At 41.6% G+C, this 14,040-nt stretch overlaps 1 protein-coding gene across 1 annotated transcript in view; it reads left to right on the top strand.

Moving 5' to 3' along the window:
• golga7 (golgin A7) overlaps window positions 1–8,054 on the top strand; it is a 37,695-nt gene extending 29,641 nt beyond the window's left edge. Inside the window, exon 6 of the mRNA XM_052041091.1 lies at window positions 4,107–8,054. The gene's annotated coding sequence lies outside the window, so the exon portion shown is untranslated. The remainder of the gene's footprint in view (window positions 1–4,106) is intronic.
• Window positions 8,055–14,040: the final 5,986 nt, after the last annotated feature.

The following is a 14,040-nucleotide window of genomic DNA, read 5'->3' as shown; positions in this document are numbered from 1 at the left end:
CTCTGTCATTGGCTTTGTACACAGTACCATTGAAGTTCGTCATAAGCTCAAGGGAACAGCATGTCATCTTCTGACTAAGCACATTGCAGCCCTTCACTTATTCCACTGTAATCTATAACTATCCTTCCAAGTTTGTCAGTGTTGGCCGGTTCTGGTGAAAGGTCATCAGCTAGTACTGTTAACTCAGTTTTTCTTTCCACAGATGTCTGAGCTGCTGGTGTTTTTTCTTTTAAGATTTCCAACAAGACATTGCAGTTGTATCTCACAGTTCCAGCATTGTTTTTCTTTCTCTGTCCTGTCCTTGTTCACTTCATTTATTTGCATCTCGAGAAAGATCTGTTATGATTTGCACATCTTCACCATCTTCTCTCGGTCAGAACCATCATCTTTTGATCATTCAATATCTTTCAAGCTCCACCCCATCACAGACATTCCCTGGTACTTTCTCCACTCTTCCCTCTTCAAATCACACAGTCGTAATGATACAACACAGAAATTGGCCTTTGGCCCACTGAGTGCATGCCGGCCCATTTACACCACTCTTACATTAATCCCATTCTTTTATTCTCCCCATATTCTTATCAACTCCCCCCAGATTCTATCACTCACCTACACACTAGGGGCGACTTACAATGGCCAAGTAACGTGCCAGCCATGACTTTTGGGATGTGGGAGGGAACTGGAGCACCAAGAAGAAACCCACACGTTCACAGGGAGAATATGCACACTTCACATCGTCCCTGAAGACAGGATTGAACCTGGTTTCTAACACTGAGGCACCACTGCTGCGCCGTTATTGCTGCTCATCTCTGCAACTTGATTTGCTTTCTAATTTTTCCTAGTTTTGCTGAAGGTCATTTTCTGAAATATTAACTCTTTCTCTTCCATAGAAGCTGCAATTACTAAGTGAATCTAGTATTTTCTGCTTCTATTTTTGATCTCTGGTGTTGATTTAAGATGAGTGATGCCAGTGCTAGACTCCATCCCTAACTCGGGCATTTGCTGTGAATTCAGCATGCTCTCCCTTTATTCAGTCTCAATCACCACCTTCTCTTCCCAGTGATGTTCCTAAGCTGCCAATTTCTCCATTGTCGTACTTGATTCCTACTCATCATTACTTTGACTGTGCAGCAGTTTGTTGTGAGCATTTTGCTGCTACTGTATCATTATTCAAGTGAGTTTCACCCCATCAATCAGTAGTGTACAGATAATTGATATTACTTCAAGATGCTGGTTTAATACAATATAATTCTGATCCAGTCAATATGCTTAAATTATTTTATTAAGCAATTTATAACGAGGAGAAAACGGTTTGCCCTATTAAAGTAAACACAACTCTTGTAGCCCTACCCTTGCAACAGCAAATGTAAGAGCTGTCACTAACCCTTAATACCACTTGTGACCTTGACTCAACAGGGAAGTCCACTTAGTTGATCCAGGGGGGAAAAAAAACAATTCTGAAGCAAAAGTGCTCTTGCATTCCTGCTGCTGCTCTGGACTCCTGGCAACTGCAAATGTAACAGCATATTTCTTTATATAGCCCTAGGCACTGTTCACAATCAGAGTCCAAAGGTGAAGTTCCGTCCGTCAGTGGAAAATCTTTTTATACGCATGATCAAACAACTTCCTGTCATGTGACAAGTCCTTCCTATCATATGATAAATTACTTGCAAACCAGTTCTAATTATGCTGTTTAACACATTAAAAACCACTAGTATGGTATTGGTTAACATTAGTTGCACATATCACAAAGAGTTAATAAAATAAGCAGCATGTATAACATCACCATTCCATTCTTAAACCAATTGCAAAGTTCTTGCCATCTTCAGTATCATCCTATAGAGGTGAAAGATTATTTTTAGGACAGAGAAGGCCTTCCTCCATCTCATTGCTTTTCTCTCTGATCATGCCTCGCTGTCTGTGTGTGTCTCTCTCTGTTCCTCATGTACACACACTGTAGCACACTCAGACTGAGAACCAATGTGTGCTGTAGTTTGGAGGTGGTGATAAATGTGCCTTTGGTAGCGTGCAGGGAGCTTGTATAAGGAGGGAAAAATGAGAACTATACTTTTTAGTTAAAAAGTTACTTTTGTCAAGGTATATCAAATTGTTTTCTTGCCTTTCAACACATGGACAGGAAATACAATTTACAAGTAATTACCACACCTGCAGGACATTAATTTCTTTACATGCTGCCTTTGGATTTGGTTTCAGTTGCAGCTGGTTGTTCAGTATTTCATACAATATGCTACAGTGACTCACTCCCACCACCACTATTTTGTTTCTCATTTTTCCATGCCTGTGTTTATGCTGTCTATTTTGAATTTTTAAACAAATTTAGCCCACTAATTAAAATGTCAAGATTGATTCAAAAATGTATATGCATGAATTTGCCCGTTCCTTAACTGACATGATTTGTATCCTTGTGACTGGTGTTAGCAGTTCTGTTCAGTTGTACCTTGAGGTTCACTCCCCTGACGTAATTTTGTTTCCAAAAGCTTTTTTTGAACAAAACGTCTATTCAGAAAGACTCCATTGTGTCTCCAACTGGTACCTGGGTACAGTTTTCATTGGTTTGCATGGTATTTACAGCATGGTAACAGGCTAATCAGCTCAGCTCAGCAGGCCTATACCAGTATGTAAGCTCCACGTGAACCTACCCCTTCTGCAACTCCATTTTATATATTTATTATTTGGTTGCAAAAGAAGTTCCAGACATCAACTTGTGCTAGTCATTAGCTTTGACTTTAACTTGCTCTTCTGGTTCCTGACATCCCTTTTATGGCAACAGTTCATGTGCATCCTATGAGAATTGAAGTTGTTCCTAACTATAGATCAGCTAGTGTGAGGAACTTCAGAATTGGCCATACAGCCCCTTGAGAATATTCTGATTTGTGTTGAATTTTAGACTAAAAAATTTTAAAAACAAATTGTTCTGATGCTGTTGCAAGTATAGCACTGGGTGTTTGACTTTATTTGGATGCAAAGCTTTTTGAAGGCTCTTCTCTGCTTCTTGGGTAATGTTTTCTGTTTAATGGGCTGACATTGCAGTTTCTGTTGTATCCAAACTGAGGATTGGAATAAAAAAGTATGAAAGCTAACCTGTAGTTGTCACATTTGAGTATGCAGTTCCCATGGAAAGCAAGCAGGTAGGCTTAGTTTGTGAGCCTTTTGGGACAGTCATACAGTCTGCATCATGTATATGATGTGAAGTGCTGAGATAACACCAAATCAATCCTGTCCCATCGAGAAAGCTCCTCAAGCATACAATAGGCTACAGTTTGTTCACAGCTGTGAGCAGTCATAGCAGTCTAAATTAGGGTTTTCCTCAGATCTTAACGACCATATTAAAAGAAGTTTGGTTTGCTTTCCTTTCTGTTTTGTGGCATTTTACCTTTATAATGGTGACTGTGGGACTAGCTGAGCCAGGGAGTCATTGGTGTTGTCTTTCACCTTGGACCTTGGCTCGAATTTATTTTGGATGTTACTGGAACATTTTTATCTTTGTGCCTGTTCTTAACTGCAATGATGTGGGTGGAATTGCCTCACTGGTGTGATCAAACAAGGACATCTAAGCTTTTCCCTTTGAGTTGTATCACTAAGTGACATGGGCTATATGGATAAACTTAAATATTTTGTATTGATTTGTGCACATCTCAAGTTGCTGAAAGTAACGGGTTGTTGTCCTGATGGTTACTAGTCTGAAAAATAACCATTCCCTCCAAACTTCCAGACCCACAAACGGGAGAAAAGACAAGGAAGGGGACTTGTAAGCAGAAATATCTGAACTGCTCATGCTCCTGGAGTCAGATTTCCAGAATCTGCTGTCTTGTGCTCTCTGGAACACACTGCATTGCTGTACTTCATCTCTCATGGTCCAAAAATAAGATTCGTGGCATTTGGGCTTCTGTTCAACGAGGTTGGGCTAATGTCTATAGAGCAGCATTGACATAGCCTTGTTGTTCTTGCTTAATATTGACAGACAGAAAGCAGTTGCATTTACTGAAATGTATGTCTTTTACTCTAATGAATACCAAGGATGCTTTAGCTTGCACCTGGATAGAGAAGGCACAATGCTCATTTATTTCATGTATTTTCTTTTCCAGTGGGACCAAGGCAGCGAAGGCTATGGACCATTTCTCCTGGGTATCAATACTGCACCGAGCATTTACCCTACCTCATCTCTGGGCTACCATTCCACAAACTCTTGAGGACCCTGGTTCCACCTGAAAGTTGATTGTGATGTGCTTTAACCTCGATATATACCACAATAGCGGGAGGGGGGAAGCAAATAGCTATATTGATTAATACTTTTCTTCATTGATCTTTTAGTAAAAATTTAAAATTAACTTCCAGATATACTAAAGAGAAACAAATGAGGTGTTCGTATGATGGTGATGCTGTCTGGTGGTGTAACCTCCTGGCTCTCTGAAGCCTCTGAATTTTCTGTAACGCTAATTGAAGACGTTCTTTGCTGGTGTGCTTGCACGTAATGTTGTTAACCCTAAGAGTACTCACAGCTTACAAAACCTCAGTTAAAACTAACAGTAGGTTATGCTGGCTTCTGAGAAGCCGCTTCCATTTAGGTTAGTGGGAAGCTTGCTTCCAGGTATAGGACAGTACTATCTAATGAGGAAGTCCCACAATACGATGACTAATTGCAGCAGATGCACTGCTAAACTTATGCAGTGATACTAAACTGTGAGGTTAAAACTGACTAGGGTTCTTGCTCCACGTCCAGCAAAATTCCTGTCCAATCTGTGTGTAGAAGCTTGGGAGTGAATCAGGCATTGTATCTCCTGCCAGCAATTACTACTGAGCTCCTGTCAGTGATTCTGTCGTCAAGCACATTAAATCCTTTAAGAAAGGAGAGTAGGGGAGGGGAAAAATGAGGGTCATGAACGATATAAAGACAGACTACCTGGATATGGTAGAATGCTTCTAATGCAATGGTGACTAGAAAACCGGGAGATTTGTTGGAATGGTTTAAATAGGAAATGATGTGGTTAGGAGTGCTTTAATGGCTGGTGGAAGCCTTCATGGGATATCTCTGCCATGAATTCTTTGGTGGTTGTACTCTGAGAATGTGACTTCAGGAGTGGCTTTTGTTCGAAATGCAGGTGACTCAGACTTTTTTAACTTCTGGGAAGCCTCTCAATAAAAGTTTCACTATTGGCATATCCAGCCCCGACACTCCCCAGTTACTGTAGATATGACTGCAAGAGGCCATTTTATTACCTCGTTGGATAGCTGATTAGAGATACAATGAAAGGAAAGGATGGTTTTACAAAGAAGTGTTTTAAGGTTTTTGCACATGTAATTAAAGGTTGAATGTTTCTGTAGCAAGCAGAATCTTTTATAATTGTATTTATTCACCTGAAACATTGCGTTGTACATTTTTTACACTGAAACCGATATGGGGAGAGTGGTGCTAAACTGGTCTCTTGTTGCTATTCTTTTTCCATTTGCTTTTTCTTCCTCTTCACCTCCCCCTGCAACCCCTCCCCCCAGACCTGTCTCCCAGAAAACATTTACCATGTACAGACTGGAAACCAGAATCTGAAAACGCCCAAAACAAAATGGGTTGTGGCATCCATTGGCTGCATTCTTGTAATAGAAAGTTAATCTGCACAACTACGTTAGTGCATTTTAAAGGTCTTCGAAGGAGCATTGAGTACTCTTAGTGGTTAATAACTTACCAGTGCTCTGTCACCACTTAGCTTTTGGCTACTTGAGCTTATTCCCTAGGGGAGTCTTGTGGCTCAGTTAGTTAGCTGAAGTAAATTTTTGCTTAGTTGTGGTCCTCTTGTAACTTGCAATATAGAAGTGTAATTTGTGACACTAATCTGCAGAGTTTCTAAATACCTTTGATATTTGTAAACCTTTTTTTAGTCTTACAGTTTTTGAAGAAAATATCACATATCAAACATTTTAACTGTGTTCACTGTTGCTTAGACTGTTTTTGCCTTTTTGAAAAGTCTGAAGAAAAAAAACACAAAGCCTGACCTTGATCCCGGGAAAATAATTTGAACAGAGTCCAAGACAATTGGGTGTCAATCATGTCTGACACTAAATCTGACCTTGTCTGACCTGCAGAACGCAAAAGGGAAGGCATTTTGAGTTGTGCAGTGGAGTAGAACGAGCAGAACATTGACCTTTTCAGTTTCCCAAACCTGGGTTTCAATCCAGCTCAGACTGGTGGACTGAGAGCCCCTTCACAACTGTGAAGGGGAGTCTGAGTAAGGTGGAGAGTAGGGGGATGGTGTCAAGTAAGTTCCCAGTGGACACGTCCATAACACAAAACTGCCTGTAGTATGACTGGCACTAATTGGGCAATCTCACTCTGAGGGGCCAGTGACAGGGTCAGTAGAAATCAACAGGAGATTTTTGCAGTTCAGTTTAACTCTTGCCGTGCATGGTTTTCCACATTCATTTTATTTCTAGAAACGTTACAACCTCTAAAAAGATTAAAGAATTAAAACTTCACTTTTCCACAATGGTCTGTCTTAAAATGGTTAAATCCAGGTTATGAATTTGGTTTTGATTCCAGTGAAATTTTAGGTGTGAGGTGACCGATGACTTCCCTCAACCCTGACATTTTGTCACTGAAGTTGGCAGTATCCAAGATGTCAGAAATGGTACTAATCTGGGTTTTGGTTTGGCAAATTGAAAATTTTTTAACGTGCCTGTTGCAGGAAGGAAAGGGATTCTCTGGGAGTCTGAGCTGTGTGGTGTATTTGTCTTGCAGCTGACTCTGAATGGAGGTGGTCTGGGAAGATGCTCTCTCTCTGGAGAAACGGTGCGAGTTTCTTTTGCAGGTGCATCAGACTGCTGTACCTTCCTTTACACTGGGAGCCTCTGGTGATCTGATATGTTCCCGGAAGTAATCTTGATACCTTGTCATTTGAAAATGAGAGAATAATTATCATGTGACACATTTAGCATTTTGAGATGGTGCTGTATGAGATGGCAGTTTTTAAACTAAGATGCATGTTCGGAAACCCATGTGCATAAGGCTAATTTTTGTTGCTAAATCTCCTGGAAGGATGAAATGGCACAGTTGAGATGTGTGAGACCAAATAATGTGGAACTTTTTTTTATTGCACCTCTGATATGCTTGGGTCTTCCAATAAAACATGCAGTGCATGCCAGTGCTGACGTGGAACCCACTGAATAAATAATTTCAGATTTCTAGTATGAGTTTCTCCCAAGGAGCAGAGTTTATCAAAGGTAAAGGCAGATAGGAACACAGATATCCAGAGGGCTTGCAAATCATTCTGCAGTGAAGTTGGGTGCAAACAATGTAGTGACATTAAGTTATGCAAGTAGTTTCATTCTATCTGATAAGTTGACATTATGGAGAATATTGGGTCGAACTAGGTGTGGGGTAGCAATTTCTCTTTCCTAATTGAGTAGTGGGTTTAATTTTAAAACTCCCTTAATTCTTGGTACTGTTCTTGTTCCTTCAAAACTGTATTTTTTTAATTGGCTTTAAAACTTACTGTGACCTGATTTCAGTTATACAGCCAAGTTGGGTGTGCAAATTGTCTATTTTTATACCCATGACCTGCCAGTCAATGTGCCTAGATTTCTAGAGTTGTTACAAAAACTGGTTTTGAAGTAGGGGGATAACTTTTGTGGGTCTGAGTTAGTGTTGATGTGGTAGTACTAAGACAAGATAAAGGGTCCTTTTCTCTTTTTTGCAACAAAAAAAGGATGCCTCCATCAAAAAAAAATCTACCTGTTAATACAAACCAATCATTAATACCACCCCAATTAAGAGTTTAGAATGATTTGTGAATGAAAACCACTGCTCAGGTCTTTTGACAATTATTCTGACAGGTGAAATTAGTGCAGCAGCCTCTGAGACCTTGTAAAATTCATAACATTGTTTATATGGTGTGCCTATCTCTTAAGATGCTTTTGATTCTATTTTATTACTGTATGCTTGTTGCACGTTTTTTTTTTAAAGACCTGTCCTTTGATACAAATTCACTTGTGAATATATTAGTTTCTGTTTTCTATCTTTGCTGATTTTAAAAATAAAACGCTTCCACAGAAGTTGCTGTTCCCGATGGTGTGTGACATATGAAGATAAGTAGAAACAGGAGCAGGCCATTTGCTGATTGAGCCTGTTTCATTCAATAAGATTATGGCTTATATTCTACCTCAAACACTATTTTCCTACCTGATCTGTATATCCTCCAATTATTCCATGTCCTTCTCCATAGGCAGTCCGTCAGGATTGAGAATGGCTTGCTTCGACTGAATTTTGTGGATTCTGAGGTGGCTAATAAGGCCAATGTGGGAACTGCAGACTGCATAGATAGGGCAAGAGACACCGGACAGAGCAGGGGAGTGGAAGTGGATAGTTTGTGAAGTAATGTGCTCCTTCCACCACTTAGCTTCTGAGTGGTCCTGATGTATGATCTTGAGATTCTCAATCAACCTGAATGCTCTAATTTCCACTTTGAGTAGTCACAGGCCAGAGGTTCCCAGGAGTCATTTGAGATGATCTAGAAATCTATTGATCTTGAACGCAATCAATGACTGAGCCTTGTGTGGAAAATTCTAAAGAATCACTATCCTTAGAGAGGAAACATGTTTCCACCCAAAATGGCCTAACCCTTTGGTTTGACTCCGTGACCACTACTTCTCAACTCCTTACCCAAGAGAAATTAAATTTAAATTTTTAAATTAAATTTAAATATTTAAAAAAAAAATTTTTTTATTTACAGCATGGTAACAGGCCCTTCCAGCCCAACGAGTCTGTGCCACGCATTTCTTAAACCCAAATTAACCTACCCTTATGTCTTTGGAATGTGGGAGGAAACCGGAGCTCCCAGAGGAAACCCACGCTGACACGGGAGAATGTACAAACTCCTTACAACGACGGGAATCAAACCCCGATCGCTGGCGCTGTAATAGTGTCGCGCTAACCGCTATGCTACCGTGCTGCCCTGCTTTTACCCTGTTGAGCCCTCTGATTATTTTGTGCATCTCAGTGAAGCCGCATCACATTCTAAACTTGAGAGAAGCCTGGCTTACTCGATCATTCCTTTTAATAACATGCCATCATCCCAGGAGCCTGTCTGGGAAACCTCTACAGTGAAAACCAGGCTTTTGATAATGATGACCCAAATTGTACATCATGGTCCAGCTGTGGTCCCACCAGGCCCCTCAGTCTGCCAATTATCAATTGCCCATTTACACTAATTCTACATTAATCTCATTTTTATTCTCCTGATGTTTTTGTCAATGTTCCCACCCAGATTCTACCACTCACCTAAACAAAGGACAATTTACACTGGGCAAATAACCTACCAACCCACACAGTTATGGAGATTGTAAGTTCCATGCAGCGGTATCTGAGGTCGGGATTGAACCTGGTCTCTACCACTGTGAGATAGCAGCTGTACCAGGTGCACCACTGTACTGGCCAAGTGATATTCTTAATTACAAATACCAGTATCTTCCTCATTACTGATGTTGAGCAAACTGGTCAGTACTTCCACATCTTTCTTAAATTGAAAGGTTATGTTTTCTCCCCTCTAATCTGTAGGAACAACCTCAGATTGTGTGGAATTTTGTCAGGTGGTAACAAAAGCAACCAGCACTCTTTCAGGCAGCTCTTTCAAAACAGATATAGATCATTAGGTCCTTCAGATTTATCAGTTTTCAGGCTCGTTAACTTCTCTAGTATTTGTCTATATACTAATATATTTTTATTTCCTCAACTGATTAAAGTACTTTTATCTCTAATTTACTTCTACTGTGTCCAACATTACAGGCATTTTAAACCATTTTCACCAATGTTTCCTGTCCCCCACTGCTATCGAGCTCCACCTAAACTAGTTCCAATTCTAGACCAGAATCTGTTCATCCAAGATCATTTCTAAATACTCTACAGATGTTATGCCTAATGAGCAGTGAACTGCATCTTTTTTTTAAATTTTTGATTGTCTTTAAATGTCAAATACTCTGGATTTTTAAGTTTGGCTAGGTTTCTGTAACAACACTTAGTTCTTTTCCATTTGCAACTATGACATGAATGGACCACCTTGTTTTACTACCGTGTGTTTAGACATAGTGCCTTTATATTTGGCCTTATAATAATTTTTCATGCTCTGACCTGATTTATTGTCCTTGTTTCCCCTGCCTGTTTATTTTGCCTGCAATACTTCTAATGCCCAGTTCTTCTTCCTCTCTGCCAAGCTCTTTCTAAAAAAAACAATGACAAATCCCAGGAGGATTTTGGTTTCAGTACTTTGAAGTGTAATCCTTCCAACTCCTATCTTTCCCCCAAAATAGTCCCAAAGTCTCAGAAGTCTAAAACCCTCCCTTCTGTACCACCTCTCCAGCAACATTGTTCAATTTTTACTTGGATTCCTCTGAAGTCATTCTTTACAGACAGAGCAAAACTTCTGGAACCTCTAGTTTTTTTTGACTTTCCTGGTGATTGCCGCCCAGAGGTGCCCACCTCTTGAAATCTGTAATACTTTTCCCTTTTGTTTAGATGTTTGTCCCCTCCTGTCTACTCAGGTAAAATTAATTGGAACGAATAGAACAATCCTGTATTTGTGCAGAAGGAAGGGTCCATGCAGGAGAATGTGGAGAGGGTGGTAAGGTTTGGAGAAGGATTTTACTAATTGTGTTTGTTTCCATTCTCTAAGTGCATGAGAGTTGATTAGTACCCATCCATTAAGTACCCTCTTGCCTTTTGTAGATGGACAATATTTAAAGTGACCAGAACTTGGTGAGTGCCATCCCATCTTAAAGTTGTTATTTTCACGCTCCCAAAAGGAACAAAATGTATGTGATCTGAAAAAAGCAAGTGCTAGGTGCTTGTGAAAGAGCTTGCCCTCTGTAAGCTGTCAATGGAAATCAAGTTTTCCCAATCCTGGTTTAGCATCATCAGATCAATGTGACAAAGTTAGCAGAGGTTCAGTTCAGTTGCTTGAACAGCCAGGTTGTAGGTTCCAGAGCCAGTCAAAGCTTGTGTGTAAGCTAACGCTTGCAAATCAATGCCTTCTGGCCTATGATGTGACTGCCTCGCTTATCTTTAGGTTTGCTGATATATGTAGCATGCAGGTGAAAGCAGAGAAATATCCACAGGTTGTAACCACACTGCAACTTATCATGCAACCTATAATCTGTTGGGAGACCTCAGCAGGTTATAGAACCATAGAACAATACAGGCCCTTCGGCCCACCATATTGTGCCGACCTTCAAACCACTCCTAAGACTATGTAACCCCTTCCTCCCATATATCCCTCTATCTTAAGTTCCTCCAATATGCTTATCTAACAATCCCTTGAACTTGCCCAACGTATCAGCCTCCAGCACCACCCCAGGCAGTGCATTCCATGCACCAACCGCGCTCTGGGTGAGAAACCTCCCTCTGACATCTCCCTTGAACTTCCCACCCATTACATTAAAGCCATGCACTCTTGTATTGTGTATTGGTGCCCTGGGAAAGGCGCTGGCTGTCCACTCTATCTATTCCTCTTAATATTTTGTATACCTTTATCATGTCTCCCCTCATCCTCCTCCTCTCCAATGAGTAAAGCCCTAGCTCCTTTAGTCTCTCCTCATAATCCATACTCCCTAATCCAGGCAGCATCCAGGTAAATCTCCTCTGCACCCTTTCCAATGCCTCCACATCCTTCCTATAATGAGGTGACCAGAACTGGACACAGTGCTCTTAAGTGTGGTCTAACCAGAGTTTTGTAAAGCTGCATCATTACTTCGTGGCTCTTAAACTCGATCCCAGGACTTATGAAAGCTAACATCCCATAAGCTTTTTTAACTACCCTATCCACCTGTGTCGCAACTTTCAGTGATCTGTGGATATGAACCCCCAGATCGCTGTGCTCCTCTACACTGCCAAGAATCCTGCCATTTACCTTGTACTCCGCCTTGGAGTTTGTCCTTCCAAAGTGTACCGCCTCGCACTTCTCTGGATTGAACTCCATCTGCCACTTGTCAGCCCAGCTCTGCATCCTATCAATATCCCTCTGTAAGCTTCAACCAGCCCTCCACACTATCCACGGCACCACCGATCTTTGTGTCATCTGTAAACTTGCTAACCCACCCTTCCACCCCCTCATCGAAGTCATTAATAAATATCACAAAAAGTAGAGGTCCCAGAACCAATCCCTGTGGGACACCACTAGTCACAGACCTCTGATCCGAATGCACTCCCTCCACCACAACCCTCTGCTTTCTACAAGCAAACCAATTCTGAATCCACAGGGCCAAGCTTCCCTGGATCCCTTGGCCTCTTGACCTTCTGAAGAAGCCTACCATGCGGAACCTTGTCAAACGCCTTACTAAAATCCATGTAGACCACATCTACTGCACTACCCTCATCAATCTTCCTGGTCACCACCTCAAAGAACCCTGGCAGGCTAGTGAGGCAAGATCTTCCCTTCACAAATCCATGCTGGCTGTCCCTAATCAGTCCATGATTCTCTAAATGCTCATAATCCTATCCAAGAATCCTTTCCAACAGCTTGCCCACCACAGAAGTAAGGCTCACTGGTCTGTAATTCCCTGGACTATCCCTACTACCTTTTTTGAATAAAGGGACAACATTTGCCACCCTCCAATCCTCCGGTACCATCCCCGTGGACGAGGACTCAAAGGTCCTAGCCAACAGTTCAGCAATCTCCTCCCTCGCCTCACAAAGCAACCTGGGGAATATTCTGTCAGGCCCTGGGCACTTATCTGTCCTAATATTTTCTAACAGCTCCAACATATCCTCTCTCTTGATATCTACATACTCTAGAACATTACCCTTACCAACACTGTCCTCAGCGTCATCAAGATCCCTCTTCTTGGTGAATACTGAAGAGAAGTATTCATTGAGAACCTCACCCACTTCCACAGCTTCCAGGCACATCTTCCCACCTTTGTCTTTAATTGGACTCACCTTTACTCTAGCCATCCTTCTGCTCTTCACGTACGAGTAAAAAGCCTTGGGATTCTCCTTAACCCTGCTTGCCAAAGCCTTTTGATGTCCCCCTCTCGCTGTCCTCAGCCCCTTCTTAAGTTCCTTCCTTGCTACTCTATATTCCTCATGAGTCCTGTCTGATCCTTGCTGCTTACACTTATGTATGCTGCCACCTTCTTCCTAACTAGTTGTTCCACCTCCCTTATCACCCATGGTTCCTTCACCCTGCCATTCCTTCTCGGCCTCACGGGGACAAATTTATCCCTAACATCCTGCAAGAGATCCCTGAACATCGACCACATCTCTCTAGTACATTTTCCCCTCAAAAATATCACCCCAATTTACACTCTCAAGTTCTCGTCTTATAGCCCCATAATTCACCTTTCCCCAATTAAATATCTTCCCATCCTCTTTGCTCCTATCCCTGTCCATGACAATTCTAAAGGTTATGGAGCAGTGGTCACTGTCCCCCAAATGCTCACCCACCAAGAAATCTGTCACCTGACCCGGTTCATTACCTAAAACTAGATCTAATGGCATTCCTTCTAGTCAGCCTGTCAACATACTGTGACAGGAATCCATCCTGTACACACTTAACAAACTCCGGCCCATCTAAACCTTTGGCACTAAGCAGGTGCCAATCAATATTTGGGAAGTCGAAGTTTCCCACTATAATAACCCTGTTGTTTTCGCATCTCTCCAAAATCTCCCTCCCAATCTGCTCCTCAGTATCCCTACTGCTACCAGGGGGCCTATAGAATACTCCCTGTAGAGTAACTGCTCCTTTCTTCTTCCTAACTTCCACCCATACTGACTCTAGAGAGGATCCTTCTACATTATCCACCCTTTCTGTCGCTGTAATAGTGTCCCTGACCAGTAATACCACCCCTCCTCTTCTCTTCCCCCCCCCCCCCCCATCCCTATTAAAACACTGAAAACCAGGAATATTCCTGCCCTGATGTCAGCCATGTCTCTGTAATAGCCACAATATTGTAGTCTCATGTACTTATCCAAGCTCTCAGTTCATCTCCCTTATTCCTGATGCTTCTTGCATTTAAGTAAATGCACTTTAGCCCATCCGCCTT

The sequence above is a fragment of the Pristis pectinata genome, chromosome 29 (genome assembly GCF_009764475.1).
Source record: "Pristis pectinata isolate sPriPec2 chromosome 29, sPriPec2.1.pri, whole genome shotgun sequence".
Lineage (NCBI taxonomy): Eukaryota > Metazoa > Chordata > Chondrichthyes > Rhinopristiformes > Pristidae > Pristis > Pristis pectinata.
Note: the sequence above shows the minus strand (reverse complement) of the source record. Positions and strands in the feature narration are given on the sequence as shown.